Source organism: Anser brachyrhynchus (assembly GCF_964034855.1).
Source record: "Anser brachyrhynchus genome assembly, chromosome: 12".
NCBI lineage: Eukaryota > Metazoa > Chordata > Aves > Anseriformes > Anatidae > Anser > Anser brachyrhynchus.
The window spans coordinates 18,093,997-18,114,562 of record NC_137707.1 but is presented as its reverse complement, the minus strand read 5'-3'; the positions used below and the strand labels follow the sequence as shown (position 1 = coordinate 18,114,562).

At 38.8% G+C, this 20,566-nt stretch overlaps 1 protein-coding gene across 2 annotated transcripts in view; it reads left to right on the top strand.

The window, feature by feature from the left end:
- Positions 1-20,566, top strand: part of NKD1 (NKD inhibitor of WNT signaling pathway 1) — a 289,759-nt gene that overhangs the window by 89,915 nt on the left and 179,278 nt on the right. The gene's annotated exons all lie outside the window — the stretch shown is intronic.

Genomic DNA, 20,566 nt, shown 5'->3' with positions numbered 1-20,566 from the left:
TCTTAACATTGAAATGGTATTCCCTTTAGAAATTTGGTAGTGATCAAATGTTCCTCTTTAAGTTACACTCGAGAATAGGGACAAACTCATCGGTCAGTTGATATTGATCTGTTTTGAGGTCCGATTCCTTCCTATTCAACTATTATGGAAATAATGACTGAAGAATACCCATGGAATAAAAAGAATAATATTTATTTACAGTACTACAAAGAAATTTAAAGTTTTTGTTGTCGTTTGACTTTTGAGATCATGGCAAACTAAAATTGTCTGTGGAAATTGTAGTTTACAGACTGAAGTTGTGCATAATTTGAATTATTTCATTTATCTTTGTGCACAGATAGCAGTTGTAACATTTATAGTTGTACGTTACCAGGATAGCACATCATGTATCATCCAGGTGTAGGTACGTTGTCCAAGATATTCTGTAGAAAATGCCCCAAAGAATTGTGGTTTTCAGGTCACAAGCTCATATTGTGAGATTTCTGGAAATAAGTTTTCAGGCAGCTTGCTAATTACCAAAATTTAAGGAAAGTAAGAGGAAAAGATATTCCATTTTTACATCATAGCCCTTCAAGTCTGTAATGTGATAGGAACTCAGAGAGCTGTTGACCTACTATTACTATTTTATTATTTATTTATTTATTTTTCCCAGGGCTTAATAGAGTGAAATTCCTAGTGACTAATTCACCTGGATATGCATGATACAAAAAGTAGTCTTTTTTGGTATTTTTTTTTAAGACTATTCAAGCTGTTCTCTGAACGTAGCCTGTATAGTATCCATAAAAAACGCACAGTGTGTGCGATAAAGCAGGAAGGTATTGCTGGCATTCCTTTGGGATGACCTGCACACCTCTTTATAGCTTTGTCATTTTTGATTAGCATGATCCATTCAAATTTCTTCCACGACATCACTGTCTGAAGTGGTCCCTGAAGGCCACCCTGCACCTTTGCAGCCTGTCCTGAGCATGGGGCAGCAAAGAGCAATTTTGGCCAGATACAGATGGGAGAGTCAGAGTAACTCCTAAGGGAAAATGTCACTGCTGGTGTTGCAGCTGGAAATGGAGCCAGGCAGGAACACATGGGCTGCGGCGCTGCAGCTGACCCGCTGCTGCTGGAGCTAAGGTTTAGGAATCCCCTTCACCGTTTGTAAGTAAGCAGCTGCCCCCTTGGCTCCCTCCACAGTACCTCACATACTCAGCAAAAACTTTTGTTCTGCTTTCCATCTCCAGCAGTAGTTTTCAGGCCTTTTTGCTGCAGTTTGGGCAGGTCTCTGGCCCTGGGTCCTGAAGTGAATGAGGAGAAATTGAGCTGCTTATTAGATACCAGCTAATTCCTTCTGTTACTTCAGAGATTTAGAGCTTAGTGATATGGTTTAGTGGAGGACTTGTTAGTGGTAGGTCAGAGGTTAGACTAGGTGATCTTGGAGGTCTCTTCCAACCTAGATGATTCTGTGATTCTGTGATACTGGGGGTTAATTAGGTCAGCAGAGACAAAGCGATCGTGGTGGTGGTGGTGAGAAGAGCAGGTCAGAGTGGTCCTCTCAGCGACAAGCCATCAGCACATGGGCTGGAAAGGAACCTTGTCTCTTCTCCTGGGGGAAGAGAGGGACAGGCTACAGGTGGGGACTTCTGTGCCAAATGCTGCCACCTGGCCGCCAGCCAGACCATGTGGGCATATTTGTATATTAGCTTTTATTTTCCAGAAGCAGCCTCTGATTTTTTGCAGGCATAGTTTTCTGACAGCAAATAAAAGTCATTGCAGTCACTGTTGTTTTTTAGACTTGTAAATAGAGAAGAGCCTGGCACTGATGTACTGATTGTGTATACTTCTAATTACCAGTGACTGAACAAATGTAGATGTAATTGAGTTTCCTTTTTGTAAAACTAAAGATTAAATATTGACCAGCTGAAGTTTTCTGATTTGCTGGCAAAGGTCTCGTTAATGTAAAACATAAGTTTAGTCACCGATAGTATGGGTTTCATCCTGGCTAGGCCTTTGGCCTATCTGTGTGAGGTAGGATCTGAAAACTGTGTGGCAGATAATACAAACACCAATGATCTGCCATTGCTACGATGTTCCTGTATGATGACTTCTTGTTCGCACAGAATATTTGGGAAGATTTTGTTGGAATATAGCAGGGTTTATTATGACAGTATTATTATTACTTCCTGGCCGGCATTTGTGTTGTAATTTCTGAAATGTTCCTGTTGTCAGTACAGGGAAGACTTGGAGTCTGCATGAGTGCAATAACAAAAAGAAGGTGTAGCATAGAGAAGAGGGGGAGCAGGCTTTCAACCATCACTTAAATCCTGTAAGAAATAGTCTTTAAGTTACCCACCTTTTCCTCATCTTCGCTATAGTTTCAGCTGTTGTTGCCGTCCAGAGAAAAATTGCAATTTTCTCAGCCTAGAAACCTTAAAATGCTGCTAATAACCCATCATTCTGATGTCAAGAAAGCCATAATCATTCTAAGTATGGCTAATGTGCAATTACACAGAAGCTGCCCTCCTTAAACAATCCTTTTTAAGTTCTCACAACATACAGAGGGCAAATCTTGTGGAGCGAAGTTGTAGAGATCAAAGGGCCCTGGTAGTAGCAAGGCTTCTAAAATGGCAATAATATCAGAAAAAGGGGAATCCACAGAAATGAGCAACTTCTCCTTGGGTGTTCTTGGAAGGTGTATTTTTGATTCCTCTTGAGATATCTGGGTTACTTTTTTAAAAAAAAAGCTGTTGAAATATATGTTCTCAGAGCAGCAACTCAGTGTAGAAGGTTCAGGATACAGCTAAAATATGGCCTAATATAGGTGTGTGTTTATATATATATATTTAGGTATAGTAAAGAATTCTGGACTACTTGATTTTTTGTAAGGATTTATGTGAATATATACGTGTGTTATGTTTATATATACGTTTATATGCTTATATATACATATACTGTTGCCAGCATTGTTGAGTACCTGATAACAATTATGCTAATACTTGAGGGGATTGCGGGGAAGGGTTTAATTTTGAAACCTAACAACTTTGACCCCCCAGGCTCTTCAGATGGTGTTTGCTGTAAGGGAGTACGTAAAGAACAAGTGAAAGATTTACACTCTCTTACTGTCATTCTCAGACATGCACACATATATACAGGGAAAGAAAAAGAAACTATTTGTGAACTTTCTGAATAAGGTAAGAGTGTTCTCTTAAAAGTAGAATTTTTAAAAGGGAATTATTGAAAATGGCCTAAGAATAAAGCTTTTGAACAGTATCCTTTTTTTCCCTTGGTATGAATAAAAGCTTTAAAAGCTCTAGCCTTTAACCTTTTCAGGTCTTTCTATTCATTTTTTGAACAGATTTACATGAGAGATGTTCTTTTCTGTTTGAGTTGTTTGATATAGGTGACGATCATGTAAGTGCAAGGGCCTATCTTTCTCAGGATTTTAGACCTCAGCACTGAGCTAAAAGCTTGCTCTCAGCAGTAGATAGCAGATGAAAATACCTCTGTCCTCCTTCAAATGTTATTTCCCTGGATGTTTTAGCATTTCAGGTCTAATGCTTTACTACTTGGGTGCCTCCAAGCCCTAGCCTTCAGATGAAACTGCAGAGGTTGTGTAGTACCCTGGGCAATCCTAAGAGGACATCTACTTGTATGAATTAGTTGCCTGGGGACTGGACTTCGTCACTCGTGGTATCTGCAGAAGTCTGTGTCCCTTCTCTCTTTCTGTATATGCAAGTGGGTTTTGCCTGTGCATTTAGCGATGAGAGCAGAAACTTAGTATGCTATTCCTGAAATAGCAAATTTCTAGGGAAAGTCAAATCCTTCAGTGAACAGTCCTATTGTCTGAGTAAATTCTTGCCCTGTGCATGCCTTTTGGAAAATCTCTCAATACTAACATATAGCAATTCAAGAAGGAGAATATTTGTAGTTGGAATTTAACATAGTCCTGATAACTTCCACTTATTAAAAACGTTGTGGCTTCTTCTTTGTGAATAAAAACACTAAGCAAAATGCTGGCCTTCATGAAGTCATTTTAAAAAAATAAATCCATTCCATTTACTAGGTCTAGAATTTTACATATTAGCCCTAATGGATTTTTTTTTTCCAAATCTTTCCAGTTTCAGCTAGTCAAACACAAACCTTTTCTAAATAAATCTTGCATCACTATAATTTTAAAGACAGAATTGCTTGAAATCACACAGGACTTCACTTTCAGAAAGACAGGATCAGATTGTACTGGCCTCCACCTCTGCCTACTGCTCGTCCTCTCTCTTGAGCAAACCCTAGCCACACAAACAAGCTTGAAGCTCAGTGTTTAACAGAATCTTGGGTTGTGTTTTCATACACGCACACGTGTTTACATATGAGCCATGGTATCCTATTTTATAAGATAATGTCTGCAGTTGCTTCTTAAATGATCACTTTTTACTTTTCTATTTTGAATGAGCCTTAATGTTACAGGTTAATTTATTCCAGCCCATCTACCTAACAGCTTTATTCTTTGGTAATACACTTGATCTTTCTTGATCTTCTCCTCATGTTTGTTTTCTTCATGTCCTCCCACTTTCCCAATTTTAAGAGTTCATTCATTTACTTCATAAAGATACCTTGCAATATATATATTTGCAATAGTCAGATGTATGCTGCCTCCTATAAGTAGTTTTCTTTCATGATACCTGGTGGAGATTTGTTGTTGTATTACTTCTGATATATTCATGCAAAACTTGATACATAAAACGCAAATAATCAGCAATAAATGATGACATTTTAACTCCTTTCTCATAGGCATAATAAATAGCTCCTGCTCCTCTGAGATGGATGCTTCAGTGTTATGAATACATACTTGAAAAAAAGTAATGATAATCATGGTGAGGTGAAAATATTAATTGTACATTTTATATGTTGTGATTTTTAAATTGTCACTCTTACAGTTTCCTTGCTGAAAATAAGTTCATCTTTGGATATTGAAACAGTTCTGTGTAGGACAGGTATTGTCATATTACAGTGCCTCCTTCTTCTTAAACCTAGAAGACTTGGACCAATGCAAATAAACTGAAAGCTTACCAGGCGATCGTTTTACACGGGATCACAGGGTTGTGGAGCCTTACCATTGCACAAGTATTTAACAGTTACCACTGCTAGTTAGTTCTTCACTGCAGAATTGGGCTTTTGGAAGGTGAGGGAGTAAGTATAATGTAGTATAAAATGACTGCCTGATGACTGCGTTTTAGGTAAGAGTGCAGTTAAAGTCACTGAGGGTTGCTTTGTCCGCTCCTCTGAGAATACATATAAAAATTGAAAAGGAAGAAGGAAAAAGAGAGGTGCCCCAGAGGTTTTGAGCAGATGTACCTTTTGACGTACAGGTTAGGAGTTCATGGAAAAGGCAGAAGTCAGTCTTCAGGATCAGCGAACCTCCTTAAAAGTTAAACAGCTTACTGGTTTCTCAGGCTCATTTCTCATTGCTGCTGGCTCCCTTAAGGAGTGTTGATCTACTTCTGTTGTTCCTTTTTCTATGTTGTTGAACCATGTGAAGCTATTCAGATAGAGAGTAATATTTGAGGTTGAGTTGTTGATTAGCAATTGAATAGAATTTATAACTTGACCAGGTGTTGATTTGTTAAAATGTTCATACATAATGTAGGTTTAGAGGGACCTCAAATGGGATGTGCTACACAAAATTATATTCCAATAATTCTCCCTGTTGACTGCATCTTCTACTAACCTCTCATCTTTTGTCTTTCCTCTGGGCCATGGTTACTTTGAAACTTTTGTGGGTATAACCAAAACTTTCCTTTTAATGACAGTTTGTGTGCTTCCATGGATAAACACAATGCTTCCAGAATATACACAATGCTCAGGTATATCCAGTGCCTGTGGCTCCTGTATAGTTTAATAAGTAGGCATCGAGACCAATATATACCTGTTCATCCCTGTCCATTGCTGTGGAATATAAGGATGTACTGGTCTTGCTATTTTTGCAAATTACACCAGAACAGCTCGAAGTTTCAAAAAAAGTGTGACATGGTCTGTTCGTGAAGTAGGGCTCCAGGGATGCTGTTTTGTTGACCACTTGGCATCGGCAGTTGGAGCACAGAGGTGGGATACAGACAGGTTTCAGTGGAACAAAGCTGAGTCATCCGGCTTAGTATCTGTTGTTTTTCTTTGGGTGCCATTCAGTATTTACTGATTGAGTAAAACTGACTTCAGTTAAGAGGTCAGCCTGAATACACATCACTATAATAAAGTGGTGTTTTTTAAGGTGTTCACATCACAAGTTTCATATGCATGTAAAGGCAAAAAGTGTTTTCATATAGGGCACTGGAACAAACCCAGGAACAGTTCCCTGGCTGCTCAGGTCAAAGGTCCCCCCTGCTCCCTGCCACCCAAGATGAGCATTGTTTGGGTCCTGGAGGAGGAGAAGTCTGCAAGTACCAGTGGCTGGGACTGTCTGCCCAATTAATAATCGTGGAAAAATGCAAATATAAAAAGAGGAACTGGTAGTGATCCTACTATTAAAGCATTAAATATTTTGTAGCATAAGAGCACTAAGTCAGACTTCACTAAAGCATTTGAAATTAGGACCTCTTTAAAAAAAATACATCAGTTGGAGGGGGAAAAAAAAAAGCTTCAAAGCTGCTTTTTCTCCCTCTTGGAAACCTGCTGGTGTTAGGATAAAATGAATAGAGAAAAGAGAAAGGTTTGCCTTCTAATAAAGCATCTGTTGCCCACTTTGAACATTTCTTACTTCTTTGTGAGTGTGTCTCTTCAGTTATGGCGACTACTGACAATGAAGAACAGAGGTATAAAAAAAGACAATACCTGTTATATAGTCAATATTTCTGATTTCATGTCACTTTGAACAGAATCTTCATTTGACCACATGCTGTGTCCAAAAGGAATTTCTTTGTTGGCTGATCCAAAGATGCTGTAAGATGCTCAAAAAAAGTAAACTGCAGGAATCTGTTCAATAGGAAAGATAAAAACAAATCCTACAATTCATTCAGTGCACTGCTATCACTTTTAACTTCAGCCTATTTTGGCATGCTGCATAAAAAAATGAATTCAAATGCCTTGTGCTTTTTTCCCCCCTTTCTTATAAGGCTGTTAATTCTGGTCATGGACTATAGATTTCCTTCATCTTGGAAATAAAAGGTAATAAAATAAACAACTACACATAGATAAGAAATGTGAGGAGAATAAGTGTTGTATATACATTGCTGGATTGCTTAGAAACCTGTGGCCAGTTTTTATTGCCACTGAGCTTTAAGCTGCTGTAACCAAGCTTTGTGAGGGCTACTTTCCACAAAAGATTTGCAGCCTTTCACAGCAGGAGGTTCTCAGATTTGGCCGAGGTACTTACCTGAGTGATTCAGCAAAATTTTGGCCAGACCTCAGACACTTTATTATTCTGCCTTCTGTGAATGCATATGATTTAAGGCCAAAATGGGAGGAGATGGCATTGTAAGTGCCATCATCTCCAACTGGTCAGCCCTTGTCCTACTTGCGATAGATAAAGTCAGCTCATGACTGGCCATCGATGCATTAAACAAAGGCAAAGTAATGAAATTGAATTTTAAAGTTTGACCTAATTCAGCTGAGTTTAATGGAAAAGTTTTTCATTTTAAGTGGATATGTGAGAATATTAAGTTCTGCATAAACAAACATTTGTATCTTTGAATTACTATAGATAAAGTAGCAAGTATGACTTCCTCAAATTCTTTCCTAGTTTAGCCTCATCTCTATCTTAGAATTTGAAGAAAGAGAACTTGTAGGGCTGTGAGTTGTGTTTTTTGTTGTTGTTGTTTGTTTGGTTGGTTGGTTTTTTGTGCTTAAAAATATATATCCTTTTTCTGGTGAATTGCATTTCTCACCAATGGAGGAAGTGCACCTGTGGGTCTGTGCATGACTTGGTCAAGGTTTGGAAGCACTGTGCTCAACAAGGGTGATTTGAATTTCTCAGGCTTACTTAATGGCACAGATTTCCTGTATGCCTGAATTGTAAAGATGCTCTGAGATGTTCACGCAGGGCAATAGTGAGAGTCCTTTGCACATGGATGTAATTACTACAGTTGGGTTTTGTTATGGCTGCAGTCTAGTGCAGTCTGGTGCTATTATTCATGTAAACTGTTATACTAGATTTTTTAAATATTGAGGCTGGTCTTTTAATATATCATTTAAAATGTCTTCAACATAAGAAGTCTTGCGTAGTTTTGGAAAGAATTAAGGCAGGCTGTGTAAAAATACAACTAACAGACACTTTATGGTATTTGTATGAAGCCTTATGGTGCTACAGAAAACAAGATAGGCATGTATTGTGCAAATGTTACAAACGGTGTTATGTAGAGAGAAACTAAGGCTGATTTCAACAGCAGAGTCGCTTGTACCACGGTACAATACAAACATTGCCATACAAAATCAGACATGCTATAAATCAAATTTAGTGTCAGAGACAGCTCAGAATTTTGCAAGAAATAGTCTTGTGACATGATCCTACTCTTTGAACTCAATAGGAAAGCTCATTGATGTTAAAGGAGCAGGGCTGAGTCCTCGCAGAATAACCTGTTCCCACAGAGAAATGTATATTTGTAACCCTTTCTTTATCCATGACTGGCTTATAAACAGACTGAGAACTTGGATGCCTTTTAAAAATAATTTAATCTACTTATTTTATAATGGATGTTCTTGTAAATATCTGATTCCTTTTTCAATCTCATTCATGTCTCAGACTGAAATACGTCAATTCACAGTGAGTTCCATGGGTTTAATAACTCTTTAGTTAAATGTTTCTTTCGATTTTATGTTTATGCTTTTCCTTTTCACATCACTTCACTTTTGTACACATTCTGGAAGGAGAAAACAAGAACACTCAATCTTTTATCAGTATCCTTCATTACAGCCAAGTAGCTTTCCAGGTCACCTCCTGTTTTCTCCCTAAAACAGGAGGATTTCCCAGAGTCCTAAGTAAGTTTACCTGAGAAAATACCTGTGTCAGTTTGGAAAAAAAAAAAGAAAAAATAAAAATTAAAAAAAGGAGAGAGAAAAAGAATATAATAACCTAAAAATAGTGTACCTAGAAAATTCTCTATTCACTTAAATCCATTCTATTATTTCTCACTGAAAAGCTAAAATACTAACTATGGAAGCTCTGGAGTCATGAAGGAGCAATGTATACACTTCAGATAGGTCTTTGAGAAAAGCCTATAAGATTCTTTTAAAAAAAAAATAATAATGACACAAGCTTTGGAAACACAGGTCTGTTCATGGCAAGCAAGATGCGAGAATGAACTCTGCCCTCGAATAAGCTTCTCTGGACCAGTAGCTCCTCAGTCTGGTATGGCAGAAGCATTCAGGTTCTGCCATGAAGCCAACCAGTCTTGCTCTGGGAAAGGTAAGGGTGGCAGGATTTGTGCTGACAGACCATATTACTAACCAGATTTGAACGAGACTTTAACCAGCTAACCAGATTTGAACACAAGTCCCTTTCACTTTTATGTTCCATTTTAAGAGAGGGCACAACAGATGATACTATTTAATCATTTGCAACTTACCTCTAGGCTGGCTACCCTCTGTCTCATTTGAATTCCTTTATCCCCAGCCACTGCCAGCTTTCCTAAGGGGTTTACCCTTTGAATTATGCATTCCTTCTCTCAAGTCATCAATAATGTTACTCAGAGCAGATGTATGTTCTGTAATTGACAAGTTATCTCTTCATGGCAAATAGTAGAGTCTGTGATCGAGTAAGCAGGTTCATAGATTCCCTTGATCAAAGCATCAGAATCTGATTATGTCTCCTATAAAGAGCCCCTTTGAAGTGGATAAGCACTCAGGTAATTCGGTTATCTGCTTTCTGGAGAATTCATCTTAAAGGAGGTCATTTGCTTAGGTACAAAGAGGCAAAGGGGTGGAAGACACCGTTTCCATTATGACCCATCTGGTGACTTTATGTCAGCCTCAGGGGAAAAAAAGGAGTACATGAAGATTATTTGCTGTATCTGAGAGGTAAAGATGTGATTATTTTGGTTTATCCTGTAGATTAAATAGAAATGATAATTTATCTAAGTGGATCCTGTATTACATTCATCTGCATCTGATCCTTGCAACACTTCTTTTTAAAAAGCAAAACAAACAAAAAAACCCAACAGTTTCCAAATTTATACTAAAGCTGTAGTAGCACTCTTCAGAGTGCTACAAAACTTGATTTTTTACCTACATTTGCTTGTCAGCCAACTTATTAGCTCTTGTCTACCTCATAATTCTGGAGGGAAGTCCATTTTTCAAACCAGGCATCACTCTTCATTTCTCTTTCCTTCTTCCTTTCAGCCTTCCATAGGGCTGAAAGTTTCCAAGGGATATCCAGTAACTCAAGAAAGACTTCTCCAAGCTTTTTCTTTCCCATGAGTGTGTCACCATTTCTTGTTTAATTGCTAAAATAGATCAATGCTTCTTGTTAGGTACAAAAAGAACTTCAATGCAAAGAAACCAAAAGAACTGCCAAATAATATTTTAAAACTTAGAAATGCCAAGAAAAGCAATGGAAAAAAAGAAAAATGCATTGTTAATCTGAGCACTTCTGAACATTAGTATTATGCTATTCAGTTGCTTCTTAAACATGAACTTCTCAGTATCATTTATACTGTAGACACATATGAAGTTTGCAGCACAGTTCCCCAGTGGGATGGACAGTCACAACACACAAGGCCTGTAGAAGATCCTTTTACCACTGAAATCTTTGTTCAGTTCTCATTTAAGAAGAAACGAGAGACCAAAGTCGTGCATAATTCCTCTATAGCATGTTCAATTTCATTCTAGGGCATCAGGAAGACTGTTGGGACTCCAAATGCATGGAAGAATTTCAGCTGTGGAGATACTACAAAAAAGGGCTAAAACAAAATAATTTGTTCTCTTTTCTTCTGCTCCACTACACCCCTGCTATAATCTTTCCTTTCTTCTTCTCAATGGGTAGATCAGATACTAAAAGGACTTTTTTTTCTCCAATGTGGGTCTGCTGGCTCTAGGACCTAACAGACATTGCAGTGGTTAAAAGCTAGCATGAAGGCTGAATGAGTGAAATAGATTAAGAAGATGGGAAAGTCAGCCTTTGAAAACAACTATAAAAGTAACAGTCTCTGTGGCATGTGGAATATTTGAATGCAAAAGAAGGTCAGAAATCCTTTATTCTCTTTTTTTTTCTTTTTTTTTTTTTTCCCTCCCCTTGGATTTGCTTGGCCAAAATTCCATGGCCAAAATGATGCCCCAGTTTCTATCTCCATAACAGAGGGAAAAACAATGTGACAGGATCCAGAAGGAAGCTTAAAGCTAGGAGTTTCCACCTTGGTGTTTTATTTCCTGCCTTTCTTTAGCCATCAGTATCATGACTCCCTAGGGCAGAGAAGAGAAAGATGTGAAGGTATCATAACATTTATAAAGAAGTTCTCTCTCACATTCTTTATTATCACTGGGCATCAAGAAACATATGTCAGCATTACTTCCTGAAGTGGTATACATGGTATATTTTGTAGTTAGCTGGAATTATGTGGGGTTTCACTTCAGATCTCCTACCACTCTCTGCTCCTGGATGTTCAGCAGCCCGTGGTATATCTGTCCATGGAAGAGGACGAGGTGGTCTCAAGATTCTGTTTGTGAGAAATAACATCCTGCTGAGTATGTGTTTCTAGCCAGAAGGTAGAATGATAAAAATGGAAATAGCTTAGGGAAAATGAAAAATAGTCTTTGAGAGTTTTAAAGGGAGCACTCACCTTAGGACCATGTGGAATTTCTGAAAGAATTCTTTAAACCTCTCACTGTGAAGAAACGTCTTTTTTTTTTTGTGAAAAGAAAGGCAGTCCCACAAAAGTACAGTGAGGGTTTAATATCTTTTTCTTTCTTCTCTCTTCAGCTGGTGTCATTTGTGTCTCCTCCTTGCTCTTCAGGCTTCTCCATGTTTGCCTACCTGAGGTCCCTTTGAGGTACTTTCAGGGATATGAAACATTTCTCTGTAGGCTTTTGATTGGGAACTTTCAAGTGGAGACAAAGACTTCTGCTCTGCCTGGTTGTTTTGTGTGTGTGTGGTTTTTGTCCTTTTTTTTTTTTTTGGACATTAGCTTTGTCTATTTTGTGTGATCTATGAGACTAGCCCAAAGTAATTAAGATTTCCATAACCTTCTGTAATTTCAGAATCTTCCATGCATACATATATATACAAATATTTTGTGTTAAATATTTCTGAAATTGTGAAATCAGGATATCCGTGTGCAATCTTAATTGAATGCTTCTGTACATCCCCTGGATCTGCTCTGTACCCTTCTTGCCTGCTCTACACAGATTCAGCTGTGTGAACCTGGGCAAGAAGATAAAATTTAATTGGGCTATGCCTTTCTGTTCTGCAAACTTAGCCAGCCAAGGCTGGCTCTTCCAAGATGTCTCTAAACCACCAACTGCAATAGGATCCTAGTCTTGGTTATGGCTCCTAGATGCTGGCATGTTGTCACTAATTATAATAATGAATATAAGATATTAGTGATGTGCATTTTATTAGTATAATTGAATTGAATGCTCTTCTCTAGGAGGTAGTTATGTAGTGTGGGAACACCATGAAACCATGAAAGTGTTTTGAAGGGGAAAACTATAATCAGGGGGAAAAAAAAAGCTATTTATTTGCTTCTGCTGAGGGAGTGAAGTCCATTTGGTACAATAATTGTGGTAGTTGCATTACAGTTTGCGTGCCACCATGGAGTTATTCTACTGCAAGCCATGAAACATTGCTAAGATGTAGACGTGTGAATGCTGGAGCAATAGCCAAGCAATGAGGAAGTTAAGTGGGTGAGACTGTTGGGATGAAAACAGAAATCATTAAATGTAGGTGTCAGGATTTTGACGTGTGACTGTGACTTTAGGCAGTTTTGCAATTGATACTGAAAGGAGTGGGGGGGGGGGGGGAAAGAAACTTCCTGTTAAAAGAAAAAGTTTTCAAACTTTGCAGACCAAGAATATAAGCCATTCAAACAAATGACTGAAAACAATCCTATGGCTCTGTATGTTGTATTTTCTGAATAAAGATGATTTGTAGTGGTGCAGCAGTGGCGTGGCAGCACCTGCTCTGACCGGCTGGGGATGCCCGGAGCCCAGCTGGGCTAAGGCAGCTCCCTGCCATGTCCGTGGGGCTTGAGCCTGTGGGCTGGGAGCCTGCCTGGTGGGAGAAGGGAATGGCCGCTTAATGCTCTTCTCGTCTCCCCTCTCTGTCTCTTTGTATATGCCGCTCGCTGTATCTTACACAAACTTGGAGTCATTAGCGGACTGCCTGCTGTAGAGATCTCTGGGCTTTACACAATCTGGCAGTCTCTCTGTCACTGGAAAGGAGATCTGAATCAAATCGTAGAAGAGAGGAAGAAAAATTTCTCTTATGAGAGCTGTCACCTTGCTTTTAAAGATGGCTGGGATTTGAGGTGAAAAAAGTATTCAGAAAGAATTCATCTCCATAATCCAGAAACTTTTTCTAGCTTGAAATATTTTATCATTGTATAGGGAGTTGTCTTTTGTCTGCTTGGTCTCTGTGACCTTATGTGCAACTTTGTGTGCCGTAATGTGAGGGGCCAGAGTAATTTTAATCCATCCCATACATGGGAGACAGTAGCCCCTGACTATAATAACCCCTACGAGCTTCTGGAATTAAATAATGCTATGTTGACACTAATTGTGGATACTATAAATATCTGTCAGTTCCCTGGTAAAGATTGAATCTTGGGTTTTCCAGAAGAAATGGAGCTTTGAATCTGAGGAACAGAACTGCGGTATGTCCCTATTCTGCGTTCCATTTAAATATAATTACAGTAAAGAATTCCTAATTATCTGGACCTCAGCACTGTGGCTGGACTACAGTAAAGAGTTGTATCTCCACTGGGGTGAAATGTGCTTGTTTTTCCCTAAGAATTGTTGCCAATATCATGTCTACAACTGCTCCTTGTGAACGCACAAATCTTCTTGTGACGTTGTTTCATCACACTGGAATTGCCGTACTTTCTTTTTTCCTTTGTCTCTCTTTATATGAAGACAAAAAGACAAACCAAAATAAATTGGCCTCTGGTGCCAGGCTGTACTCCTAGGAGCCTGTCTGGGCTCACCTAACTTGGTTTCTTGCGCTTTTGGCAAATCACTGCAGTATCAATGGCAGGATATGTTTCTTGATATGAAAACATGTCCAGTAGCTTGGTCAGGACCTTGTCGGTCGCCTCACCGCCACGTGACATCTGAAACAAGGCCATGATCTTGTCTTCCTCTTGTGAATATTCTGTACTTAACGTGCTTTTACTTCTTAAAAACTCCAGTTACTTTCTAGAATTACAAGCTACAGGACTTTTCCAACCAAATTGTTTCATTTCAAGATCAAGTTGTCTACTCACTGATAAAGCATTCCTTGTGTCCTTCTGAAAACATCAGGCTCTAAAAGGTGGAGGAAGCGAAAACTTGCGTGTGACAGCACTTCCACCCAGGCCGTATGATTAACACGCTGGGGTGGATTCTCAGCTGTGCTGAGTTTGGCCTTTGTGAAGCGGAGCAGAGCCAGAGGGAGGGGTGGCACCAAGCCACCTTCCAAATCCTTTGATCCCCGTCCAGCAAGGGGTAGGGCTGTCTGGCTGCGCGCTTCAGAGCAACCTGAGAGGTGCTGGAAGTGGCGGGGCTTTAACGAGGCAGGGGCTGCTAACCTGGGCTGCTGCCCTCGGCTGGCTGCAGTGGTATCCTGGGCAATGCTCTCCTCTGCTCCGCAGCAGAGCTTCTGACCCTGTCGCTTGTCACCAGGAATCCTAATGGCATCTTTGTAGCTACTGCTTTTAGAATTGAAAAAGCAGCCGAAGTCAGAGACAAAAGTATTGCCCGTTACACTTACATACACTTACAGATAGCAGGAAGTACCTCTTTCACCAGTACATTAATTTTCTTTTGGAGCAAAACCACTTTCAATTATTCATCTTGATTTCAATGTCTGGATCCATTCTACTGAATGTTACTATTCATCTTTAATAAGTGTTTTATTTTTTTAAATCCCGCTCACAATTAGGTGTTTATCATTACAGGTATTTGAGGAAATGACACTTGCATTTTTGGAAAATGTTTACACCTTGGAAAAGCATGTATTGGGTGGTTTTTAGGATGAAATATATTTTTGGAGTGAAATTCTTTCACTCATTTTTTAAATCTATAAAATGTTACTTCTCCAGCAGGGTTTAATTTTTGTGGTAGTTTTGTAATTCTCTTAATTCTGAGAAAAATGTTTTCATCATTAATTGTGTTTGTAGATCACATTCTCATGAACTTGTTGAGATTAATGTGTTAATGACAAAAATATCCTTTAGACCCTTCTACTTTTGTAATGCAATTTTTTATTTGAAATTTTCAAATTATTCCATTAAAATTTTTGTTTTAAGAGGCAAGAGGTATTTAAAATGGAAGGCTCACTACTTCTTGCTACTGGAGGGCTCTTTGAACTAAGTTGGCTGGATATTTTCCCTTTGGAGGAGACCTTCTTGGAAGGAGGGACAGATGATCCTGTGTATATGCCCAGTGTGTGGTTTCTGAAACATCTGGTGCTGGCTCTGTTGGAGACAGGAGTGAGGGGATGGGGAGGAAGCATTCTTCTGGAAAAATCACTTTTTCTGTTTTGTTTATTTTAAAATCTTACTCTGAATTTCTTCAGGTGGCTCTAGTGCTGAAACTTTTCTCTCCATTTGGTATTAGTGGGTTCTTCTATCCACAGAACATGTAAAGTGTAAAAAAAAAATAAAATTAAAAAAAGCTATATTGTACACTGTTGCTGAAATAATACTGTTCAGTGATCAAGCTAGCAAAGTCTGCATCTTAGTACAAATCCATCATTCACTTTCACACTTGTAAATTCTGACTGCATTACCCTGCAGCTTCAATGTTCCATTATCCTACCTATTTTTCAGGGCTTACTGAAGGAAAAAAAATCTTTTCTTTGAAGGTCAAATAAATAAATAAATATGTAATATATATATTTAATAGGGACACTTGATTAAAACTTTGAACTTAAATATTTGTTCAGCTTTGATATTTCATTAATAATTTTCAAGGCTTTGTGTTTTGTTTTTAAAAGCTAAGTGAATTTTGTAAAATGCTTTTATTTCATAGGAGGCCATCAGAACACCTTTAAAGGACCATGTAAAATGCCTGCTGTAAGACAAGTTTTGTTCAGACCATGCTTCATGAAGTGTGAATATCTGATGCCTATGTACTACGTCCGTGTATGTCTGAGTGTGCTGCACGATATTCTGCCACCCTGAGCAGTGCACAAAGTGCTTCTCCCACCCCAGGCTGTATTGGGTGGTGGAATGGCATGGCCTTTCTTTCTCTTGTTAGTCCTAAACCACTAAAAAACAGTGATTGTGGTTCAGATTTTGAAATGTTTTGGGTTTTACTTCACCTGGGAAAAAAAAAAAAGAGCAGTGCACTTTCCTCATGCTTTTTTAATTGCTAAGTCTAACAGGAAAAAGAATGATGGAAAATAGGTTAAATAAAAACAAAACAACAAAAAACAACTCTCTCCAAATATATGAAAAGCTATGTGAAGAAGTGTGAGTTCTTTGGAGCAGGGCCATCAAATTTGGCAGGAGCAAGGATATCTTCAGATATAACTTTTTCTGTGCTTACGAAAAACAAGTTATTAACCACCAAAAAAAAATATAAGCCAAATTCTCATCTGTTTCTTCCCTAAATGGTGCAGTTTTAGGGGACTGAGTTCTGAAAGCATCTTTGGAGGCTTGGAGAAGAAAGGCAGCAGAGCTCTAGAAGTGTATGGGTAAAAGCAGGAAGCTGAGACTCAGAGAGCAGCATTTTCGAGGGAGGAGATGGGGTTCAAAGGAGGAGTATAGGCTGCAGACAGGCTAGAGAGATGATTTCCTGGACAAGTGTTATCAGGGTGGAGAGGGAGATGGTTCTCTGGGAGGTGTCAGAGTGTGTTCACAGGGCAGCGACATCCATTGCATTGCTGAAAGCCCTTTCATGCCTTTTCCTCTTCATGTTCATCACTGTTTTAGGAATATCTCCTCCTTGGTGACTCTTTTCATATTGATGGCTGCGGACAAAAATTCATCCTCTGATCTTATCAGCTTCCAGTAGAAAAACATAAAGGTCCTAATCCTGATACCAGATTTGAGTGTAATCAGTACTTAGCAGAATCAGGACCTTAAGAAATTACTTCTCATAGTTGTGGTAAAGCTGACCTAGAGCATTTCAGAAAGAAAGTCTTCTCTGTGAGATATTAAGCTAACAGGTTGTGTTAAACTCATGTGTCACACTTTGAAAGCTTGAAAGTTTAGAAGTGGGAATCTCACTAAATTCACAAGAAAGATGAAAAAGGAGAGAAGAAATGGAGGAACAAGAGGGGAAGAAAAACATAAGGCAGTTTTGCCTAATCCTTTGTGACCAGGCAGACTCAGAAGGCTACAACCTGTCAAACTGATAGAAACAGCTGAAGAGATGGCAGCAGGTATTTTACTCAACTGTATAAGATTTCAAAAACTGGGAAAAATAATGAAATGTTTCACTTTAAAATTTTCTGGAGCTTTCCAAAAGCTCATCTTCTATCAGTTACCTTCCTGTGCATAAACCAAAATGGCCTGTTTTCTCTTGAAGGCTTTCTCTAACATGTCTTTAACTCTTAAGTCTGTATCTATAAGTATCATTGCAATATAAAATTGATTTATGAATAAGTAGCTGTGTGCTACTTGGCATTTTTCATGTATTACAAAAATGTAATTACCTTATCTTTCAGCAAATTCCATACCCAAGTGAATCTTGGACAGCAGAATGAATATTGCCTATATATACTGTATTAGGTACTGTGGGTGGATATTTATTCAGTATGGTTATATATTATCTATCTACCTACCTATAATCTTTTGGAAGAGCACCTTAGAGAATAGGAACAGCAGGTGGACCGCAGCAGGATGAAGCTGTGTGGAGCCTGTAGAGAAACACAGACTGCTCAAGCCTTGCTTGCTCATGTGTGGTGTGGCACTGTTCTCTTCCTGCTACAGCACGATGCAGCAAATTGGTGCACAGCAGCACGGCCACGCTGTCCTGGCCACGTGCATGCCAGCAGCATCCCTGTTCTGTGCATCCTCCCTAACAGGGGGGAATGCTCCTCACACGGCCAACCACCCCACCATGTGCCTGCTAGGTGAGTCGGTACATTGGGATCACGCTAACAGGAAAGTGCTGAAAAGTAATGATATTTTAAATAAATAACATTAGAACTTTCATTTTCTGGTTTGTGGGCTTGTAGGATGTATTGGAGTGACCTTTCTCAGAAACCGCATGGCTAGATACTTTCCCTCTCTTCTGATTCTTGCGTTATTAACTGGCTCCAGATGTTGCAACTGTAAGAAATAAGCACTGGGAGAGCTGTAATTGTGTCTTTGTGTAGCAACAGTGGGAAGAGTGATCAAGTGGCTCATAGTTGCTCCTTCCCCAAGAGGCAACATTAAAGGCAATTAGGTGTAGCTGAGCAGATAAATATTTGAGATGTAAAACGTGGCCATGGAGGATAATGAAAGATAGTACCGGGTTTCTGTGAGACCACTAACTACAGAAGGTTCATCAGATTAAACAGGAGTAGAAGAGAAGTAGGCATCTCACTTTTTTTTTCTGCTTCAACACCATGTGCAGAGGTGCTTTACGGGAGTCATTACTGAATACATCTTTGAAAGGCCAAAGTTTACTGTAAAAAGAAGAAAATTGTCTCTAGAAGAATTTGCACATAAGTAAAAAAAATAAAGTTCAAACTTTGGATGTTCTTTATGTGGGATCTGAGGTGTTTTATCTGTAAGAAAGTGCCTTGTGCTGAGGAATATGGGCTCTTCTGAGGCATGTGAATAGGAATACTTGCACAGAAATATTTAAATCATACAAGTTTTCAAAAAAAGATATTAAAGTGATGGATTCTCCAAAAAACATTCCCTTTGGAAAAATGTGTCATAGTATATATTCTTCTCCATAAATTGTACTGCCTTGTGGTTGAGAAAAACTTCAGGGAAATTGGATATTGGAACTAGGTTGCTTACTTGAGTGTGAGAAATACTGATTTAATAGCAAATTTCAAGACATTATGTAAAAAGTTTGATGAAATCAATAGATCAGATCATAGATGTACTGTATTTGTGCATTTAATGCTTTCTTTTGGACTAGCTTGTTAATATGGCTAAGTTTTATCTGATTACCACATCAACATTAGAGAACATGCTCTGATTTATATACATTGAACTCTTCTTTTGTTAATGTGTAGGGTATCCACTAATTCCACACAAATTGTACTTCAAATGCAAATCCCTCCAGATGCTGGGGAGGACAATTGCTCTCACTAACGTGCAGGCATAGCTGTACTTGGAGAGGTTATGATGCAAGAAACAGATGAATTGCAGTGAATTCAAGTAACAATATCAGGTTGGGGCTTAGATTTTTTCTATTTGCCAGGAGAGCAAAACTACATTTATTTTCAGGCAATTTAGCAATTGCTCCAACAAGACCGGATCAGATTTCTGAGGGCCGCAATCTTCGTATGCAAGGTGTGCAAAGGAGGAGAGGAGGCACTGCAGGAGCAAAGGGAAGCACCAGGCAAGCGACTGCAGGCGATGTGCATGCACGTCCCTCGCTCCCACTGCGATCCCCCGCAGCCCCGGCCCCCAGCACCGCACCGAGGCTGCCAGCTGTGCTGCCCCATGAGTTATGCGCTGTTTATATGCTATGAAAAGCAACTTCCAGTTAAGGCTGTGCTGACACCACCTAACTCATACTTGCAGAATCTGGGGCACATTATGCACAGGTCCCCGAGATGAAAGGCCAGCCGTGAACTAGCCGTTCTCCTATCAAATCCTTTCAGTCAGTCAAGCTCTAATGAGAAACACTAAGGAATATATTTCCAGCTCTTCTCTGGATTTGGCCAACTTCTAAAACTAGGCTAATTTTCTACATGTGTTTTGTTCAGTTGAAACTCTGTCAAGATAACAGTCTATCTGGCTTGATTTAAAAGTTAGTTCTGATCCTGTAAAGCACGTAACTCTAGTGTAAACTGTAGGTTAAATTCCATTGATATTTTAGGTTCATATTCTGCGACACTGCACAAAGGAAAACTAAGCCATTTCATTCGGTCCTAGGACCCGTTAGTTTAACAAAGTGTTCTCGAAAGAAACAGCTCACTTGCTAGCTGAGTAAACAACTTATTGATACTTCTATTGTTTTAAGAACACAGCCTGCAAATAAGCAGGCAGAGTTGGAACTAATACTTCTGTAGGTAAAAATGACATCTGCCTACCTGCATAGTTTTTGATTTTTTTTTAATACTCTTTAGAAAATTTGCAAGAAAAAAGGTATGTTTTGTTAACAGCAATTCTTAAATCTTTCCAACCATTAGGAAAAAGGCTTGTTTTTAATATGCTTCATGTTGTATTATTAGTCAGTGTTACTTCAGCAACAAGAAAGAAGTTCCTAAAATGAGTACAGGCTTATCTTATTCATCATCACAAACTGAAGTCATGACTTATTCTGCCTACATTAGCATTTGATTGGTAAA